The sequence below is a fragment of the Mirounga leonina genome, unplaced genomic scaffold (genome assembly GCF_011800145.1).
Source record: "Mirounga leonina isolate KUSES-001 unplaced genomic scaffold, KU_Mleo_1.0 Mir_109780, whole genome shotgun sequence".
Classification (NCBI taxonomy): Eukaryota; Metazoa; Chordata; class Mammalia; order Carnivora; family Phocidae; genus Mirounga; species Mirounga leonina.
Genome location: NW_023270252.1, coordinates 4,562 through 11,208, shown reverse-complemented (window position 1 = coordinate 11,208; position 6,647 = coordinate 4,562). Strand labels below are relative to the sequence as shown.

The window sequence follows — 6,647 nt, the reverse complement described above, 5'->3', positions numbered from 1 at the left end:
CTTGAGCTGGTCCTGGCTCCAGTCTGAGTCCAAGCCGACACAGGCAATTTGAAGTTTGTATTCAGTTGTGCCTCTCCCCAAAGTGAGGAAGTGCCTGACCTTCTATTTCCAGGACCCCAGTGGGGGTCCAAGGATGCTATTGATGCCATTGATGGGGTTTTCTCCCTTCTCCCTTCTTCCTTCTTTTCTTTTTTCCTTTTTCCTTCCTCCCTTCCTTCCTCCCTCCCTCCTTCCCTTCCTGCCTTCCTTCCCCTCTTTCTTTATCTCTCTCCTTTTTTTCTTTCTTACTTTCTTTTCATGTTATTTTTAAGTAATCACTACACCCAAGGTGTGTCAGCTGGAACTCACAATCCAGAGATCAAGAGATGCATGCTTTACCAACTGAGGCAGCCAGGCACCCATCCCACTTCCTTTCTTGCTGAATCTGTAACTCAGGGAAAAGAACAAAAACAAAAAACAAAAACAGTTTAGCTGTAGATCGGTTAGTGGTGTCGGTGCCAGGTACAAGAAAAGAAAAATCAAGTGGAGTCTTGAGTACTTTTAAAACACTTTAAAGGATTTAAATAATTTATATATAATGGCATAGAAGATGTTTATATCATGTCGTATTTCTAAAGAGGACTCCTTGTGTGCATCAGACTGGTTTAATAATTTTGATCTAAAAACTGCTCTATGTTGTCTTCTAGATTTTCGAATACTGTAGAAAATATTGGTAGATAGTATTCCAGTTTATACAAGTCTTGGGTTCATTTTCTCTTCAAAATCCCAGTGACCCTTAGCTGCCTAAATCTCCTATACTGGTTTTACTGGTCCAACAAACACAGTTTAATCCAATACTATTTAAGAGTTTATACAATATGAAATTATGTGTTTCAGTAAGATAAATACATCATATGATATTTTTAATGGAGATTAAGTCTCACAATTCTGGAAATCATAGTGACTCAATTATTCTTACAGTTCTGGGGGGTAAACCTTTTTAGGTATCATATATGATCCCAGCATGCATTTCTCCATTATGTGTCAGGGGCATTTGCAATTTTAAGATCTATTGTGATCTTTAAGTTCTCCCAATGATACTAAATTGAGTTAATTAATGTATCTATCATCTTAGCCTAGAGCATTTCTAATTAGGAGAGAAATCATAAAACACCTTTAATATAGTGCTGCTGCCCATTTTTAGGCATTAGCTAGAGTGGCTGCTGGAACAGGTTAAGAGGAGTGAACCTTTAGGAGATATCGGTGAGTGTAAAAAACACATGCGACGTCTGCTCCAGCAAGGAAAGGGCTATCAGTGAATGATAGGGCAACTTTAAAAGATATGAGCGATTGGGGAAAAAAGAAAAAACAGGAATGACTGGAGTCCCTGAAAAGACTGGGGGGAAAGAAGCAATTTTTGAGGAAACAACGACAGAAGAATTTCCAGTCATAATAAAAATTATAAACCCACCAATCCAAGGAGCCAAATGAACACAACGAATGAGCACAAGACACATGAAGAAAACCGTATCTAGTCACATCCTAATTATATTGCTCAAATCCATGGAAAAAGAAAACAAAATCTTCAAAGCGGCCAGAGGAAAAAGGCATGGTACCTACAGTTTTCTGGTGGGAAGGAGTGTGGGAAGGCACTGGAGCAACCTCAAAGTCAAGGAGGATGTCCCCTCCAAAAGAGGCTTTTTTCAAAAATGAAGGTGAGTGACATTGACAGACATCGAAGTGTTGAAAGACTACATCACCAGCAGACCCACACTACAAGAAACGTTAAAGGAGTCCTCCGGGAAGAAGGACAACCATACCAGATGGGAATCTGCGTGTAGCCAAAGGGATGAAGGACAACAGAATGGTAAGCGCATGGGAAGATAGATGAGATTTTTTTCTTATTATTTCAATCTCTTTAAAAACACGAGGCAGATGAAACCAAAGTAATAAGGATGGGTTTGGGGGTTTCTAACACGCAAAGTAAAGTAAAACGCACGAGAGCTACAGCATAAAGGCGGGCAGGGGAGAAACGTGAAGAGGTAGGAGATCCCTTGGAGGGAGGCTGGTAAGTTACAGGTGTATGCGGCTCTGAAGCCTAAAGCAGTGGCTGAAATAACAAAAGAAAGAGTTATAGCTAATAAGCCAACAAGGGACAGAAGCGGATCATATAAAAACCATGGGAACACTGTGTTAGAGCAATTGCTCTTCCAGGACTCTATCCTGTAGAAATACTAGTCAAGTACGAGAACGATGACGACAGCAGTATTTGTAACCATAGAACTCTAGAATCAACCGAATGTAAAGAGTATAAGGAAAGGGTTAAATAAATCCTGGCACAAACGCACGGTGGCAGAAACTGCACTGTTAAAAGGCATTCGAGGACTTCCGGATTCCCGGCGACCTGCTTTCCTCCAGAGCTCTCCCCCTCCAGAAGCCCTGGTGGCCTTCTGATCTTGGCTTCGGTCCTCCTGTTGTGCACGTGCCAAACGACACTCTGTCTTGTCCCTTCTAAAAAGAACCACCTCGTCCCTGGGTGGGCTCGAACCACCAACCTTTCGGTTAACAGCCGAACGCGCTAACCGATTGCGCCACAGAGACCTTCGGGGAGCCCCCGCCCACACCCCAGTAGAGAGCAAGCACGCGCTCAACGCCAGGGGGAGCCACCCGCCTCCTGTCTGAGGCGACTGGGGCCCGAGGGGAGCTGAAGGCCGGTGGCTTCCCGGGACCGTTCTTCGCGTTTGGTCCGCCGGCACCCGCCCTTCGGCGCCGCTGGCCCTCCGCTCGCTCCACTCGGCCGCGGTCCGTGTGGGGGAAGCTGGAGAGCGGGGGAGGTGCGGGCGGTCAAAAGGGGGCAAACGCCAAGAGGCGGCAAGGGAAAGCGGGGGATGGTTTTTGTGGTTGTTTTGTCCTTATCGCGTAGGAGAGTTGAGGGGAAGGGAAGGAAAATGCGAAGAGCCGGCGGGGAAGAGAGCACAGCGCCCGTACCTGCGGTTTGTCCGAAAAGAAAACAGCGCAGTAACTGGAACGACATTGCGTCAAGAGTCCTAGAGCGACGGCCAGGCTTGCCGCCGGGAGGGTGGCGCGCCGTGATCGTATAGTGGTTAGTACTCTGCGTTGTGGCCGCAGCAACCTCGGTTCGAATCCGAGTCACGGCAGTGCTCCCGGGCGCTCGCTGCCCCTCCCCTTTTGCTTCGGGTTTAAGCCCGCCGCGGCTGCGCCCCTTACCTGGGGGCCAGAGAGCCCTGCTTGCCGCTGGCCGCTGGGCGCCGGGAGGTCGTCTTCGTTCACCCGAAAGAAAGGAAAACTCCACTCGGCCTTAACCCGGGGACCTCCTCCGCTCTGACTCTGAGCGCAAGTCACCTGAACGAAATGGCTTCTCTTCAGCGCGGCTCCCAACCAGGACAAGTCCTTGAGTCCCCAGCTGTCCAGCGAGGAGCCTCGTGGGCCGGCGTTGCTGGGAAACGGCGTCTCTGTGTTCCCCAAAAAAACCTTAAGGATCCTCAAAGACCATCGGGTAAGTGACAGCCCCTCCATAGACCCGCTGAGCGCCTCGAACCTTGGCTCCTGGGAATCTCTGCTTCAGGGGACTTTTTCAGTCCTTGGCTGTTGTCCTCCTTGTCGTCATCACAGCACCCTCTCTAGTACTCGGGGCATACCCTCAAGGATTGGAAAAGGCCTGTCGGCAGCCACTTCCCGCCAGATGGTAGTCATCGGGATGCCACTGAGAGTTGTGCTCCTTCCACACCTTTGCCAAGACTGGGTGTTTCCTATCCTTATCATTTGAGTCCTGCTGCTGGGAGTAGTGCTCTCTCCATGTGATTTTAACATCCATTTCTCTGGCGGCTAAAAATATTGAGCCCTCTTTTAGGTGCTCTCTAGGCCTCGGGTATCTTCTTTTCCGAAGGATCTGTTCATGTCTTTTCACCATCTAAAAACACTTGAGTTGTCTGAATTTTTTTTTTTTTTTTTAATTGTCAGTTTGAAGGAGCTCATTGCACCTTATAGTTACAGGTTTGGGGGTTTGCTTGCTTGCTTGCTTGTTTTGTCAGATAGGTTTTGTGAACATGTTCTCCCTGTCTGTGGCTTGCTGTTTTCACTGTCTTGGGGGCGTCTTTGGATGAGAAGATGTGGTTAATGTTGATGAAGTCTAACTTGTCATGTCTATTTTTCATATACATATTTTTTCCTGGGTCTTGTTTAGTACATCTCTGCCTACCACCAAGTCACGAAGTATCCTCAAAAACTGCTTTTGCCTTTAGCCTTTATGTTTTACGAGGCACCTGCAATTAATTTCTATGCGTAGTGTGAGGTAGAAGTAACGCTGTTTCCCGCCCCCGATATTGAACCTATTTCCTTTCCCCGTTGAACCGTTTCTGTTGAAAATGAATTCACCAGGTCAGCTGGGGTCAGTTTCAAGTGTTTCAGCTGAGTCCATTTATCTGTGTCTCCTGATGCCACCGGCACACTGCACCGTCTATAGGGACTTAGAGTGAGTCTTCAGGTCCGGTAGCGTAATAAGGTGTGGGGGCAGCAGGTGGGGGGTGTGGGGGCAGAGATCCGGAATCCTCGGGGCCGCCGAGCCTTCCTTGAAAGCGGTCTCCGTCCCGCCCGGAGTCTACTGGGTGATGTTGGGGACCCCGGGGTCTGACGCCGGGCGCCTCCCCTCCCGCGCCCTCGCGGCGACGTCGTGTCCTCACGCGGCCGCCTCGGGAAGGCGCGTCTCCAGGGCAGCTCTGAGGGGCGGCGGGGCCGGGCCGGGCCGACTCGCTCCGGGACTTGCGGACCTGGCGGCCCTCGGAGCGTCTGGTGCGGACTCTTGTTTTGGAGGGAGCGGGGAGGGAACGTCCTTATGAAAGCGGTCCTTGGGAGGACAGGTGACCTCCCGAAGGCCCAACGCCTCCCACAGCTCAGGGGAAAATGTCACTCCCGTGGGAAGGCCGCAGAAGACGAGCCTTTCGCCGGCTCCCTGGTGGTCTAGTGGCTAGGATTCGGCGCTTTCACCGCCGCGGCCCGGGTTCGATTCCCGGTCAGGGAATTGCCTTTTGCGCGGGAATCTTCCTTTCCTAAAACCCGGAGGTGTGGCGTGCGGTGTGCGCCCCGCACCGCTCGGACTGTTCATCTCCCGCGCCGGGGGGTGGGGACGGCGGGCCGCTTTTCAGGGCGCACGCACTTGGCATGCTGGCCTCCAGGTCCGCCGCCCGCAGAGGCGACTTCAGAGCTTCTAAGCAGCTGGCTCGTGTTTACGCTACGCGGCAGAGGTTCAAAACCCTGTGGGGCCGCCCCAGGGGCGCAGAGCAGGCTGAGCCCCCGAAAAACCCAGCTCTGCAGGCCAAGCCACGGCGCGCTGTTCGCGTGTACGCCAGACACCGGCCGGTGGGCCCAGCTCCTCAGCTCAGTTCGCGCAGAAAAGGCTTACTACGCGTTCGGAAGCCACGCCTGGACCGATACCCGCGAGGAGGGTTGAGAGCAAAGGGGAGCGCCGGGACGGGAGCGGGTCCTCCTCGAAGGCTGTCCCACTCGCGGATTAAGCGGTGTAGGGAGGTGACGCTAACTGACCCAACAGAGGCAGCAAGGGAGGCGTGCCCTAAATGGAAAACTGGTATAGCTTCCGCAAGCCGAAGGTAGGGGTAAAAATCAACAAACACCAGGATACCAAAACGATGATCCCACAGTCAAATCCCACCGTTTCTCCCCGGGCTGTTGCATTTAAACCCTGTAGACTCTACCAGGCACTGGGCACATTTTCTTTTTTCCCTTCGACACTGGCTCCGAAGACCTGTTGGGGTAAACGCGACGTCTTCTGTGAGGCGCGAAGAGAGCGAGCGAGGGCCGGGAGAGGTGCCGCGGAGCGAGGCTGCAGGGGCTGCGGGGCGGTGGGTGCGGAGCCGCTGCTGAAAGGCGGACGGTCCGAGCGGCGAACTCGTGGGTTCTCGGGAGGCGGGTGTGTGTTGGGGGGGGGGGGGGCGGGGGCGGAAGGGGGTCGCTTGAACTCCTTTCGGGAGCGGTTTGGAAGAATGGCGAGGGTTGGGTGGAGGGGAAGGTGGTGACCCTGAGCGTACCAGGGAGGGAAGGAAGGCTGCCGAGGTGGGTAGGGGGGAAACCTTGGTAGGTAGGGAGACTGTAGTTTTGATGGTGGTTTTTCACAACGAGTTTCGTCCGTTACATCCTGAGTGCGCTTGACCCTGTGGTCGTTTTTAGGCCGCATATGGGTCTTTCCTCCTGGGGTTGTCAATGGGGGCACCAAAATTGCCTTTTCCCCTTTTGTTCATACTCAGACCCGGGGCTTTGGCACAGTGTGGCATCAAGAGGCTGCTTTTTAAGAGACGTTCCGTGTTGAGAAGCATGGATGACGTGTTGGAGGTACAGAACGCCACCGGGTTCCAGCAAACGGCCCCGGAAGCTTCTCTGGTGATTCACTCCAAGAAGTCCAGGAATTTTAAATTCATCCCTGCCATCTGGGTAATGAATGATAAAGGTAGAGTTTTCAAAGTAAGAGAATACAAATCTATTTCATTTCCGATTACAAGATGGTTTTTGGTTTTGTTTTGTTTTGTTTTGGGGGGTTTTTTGGTGTTTTGTTTTGTTTTGTTTTTTGGTGTTCTTTGATTTGTTTTTCCTTAAGCTTGATCGGTACCTTAAAAAAAAAAGAGAGAGGGCTTAAAGGT

At 51.4% G+C, this 6,647-nt stretch overlaps 3 non-coding genes across 3 annotated transcripts; 2 read left to right on the top strand and 1 right to left on the bottom strand.

Moving 5' to 3' along the window:
• Positions 1–2,506: 2,506 nt before the first annotated feature.
• On the bottom strand, positions 2,507–2,580 carry TRNAN-GUU. Its single transcript has one exon. It is a non-coding gene; the product is annotated as a tRNA-Asn (tRNA).
• A 485-nt stretch (positions 2,581–3,065) lies between these two features.
• TRNAH-GUG lies at positions 3,066–3,137 on the top strand. Its single transcript has one exon. It is a non-coding gene; the product is annotated as a tRNA-His (tRNA).
• Positions 3,138–4,945: 1,808 nt separating this feature from the next.
• On the top strand, positions 4,946–5,017 carry TRNAE-UUC. Its single transcript has one exon. It is a non-coding gene; the product is annotated as a tRNA-Glu (tRNA).
• The last annotated feature ends 1,630 nt before the right edge of the window (positions 5,018–6,647 follow it).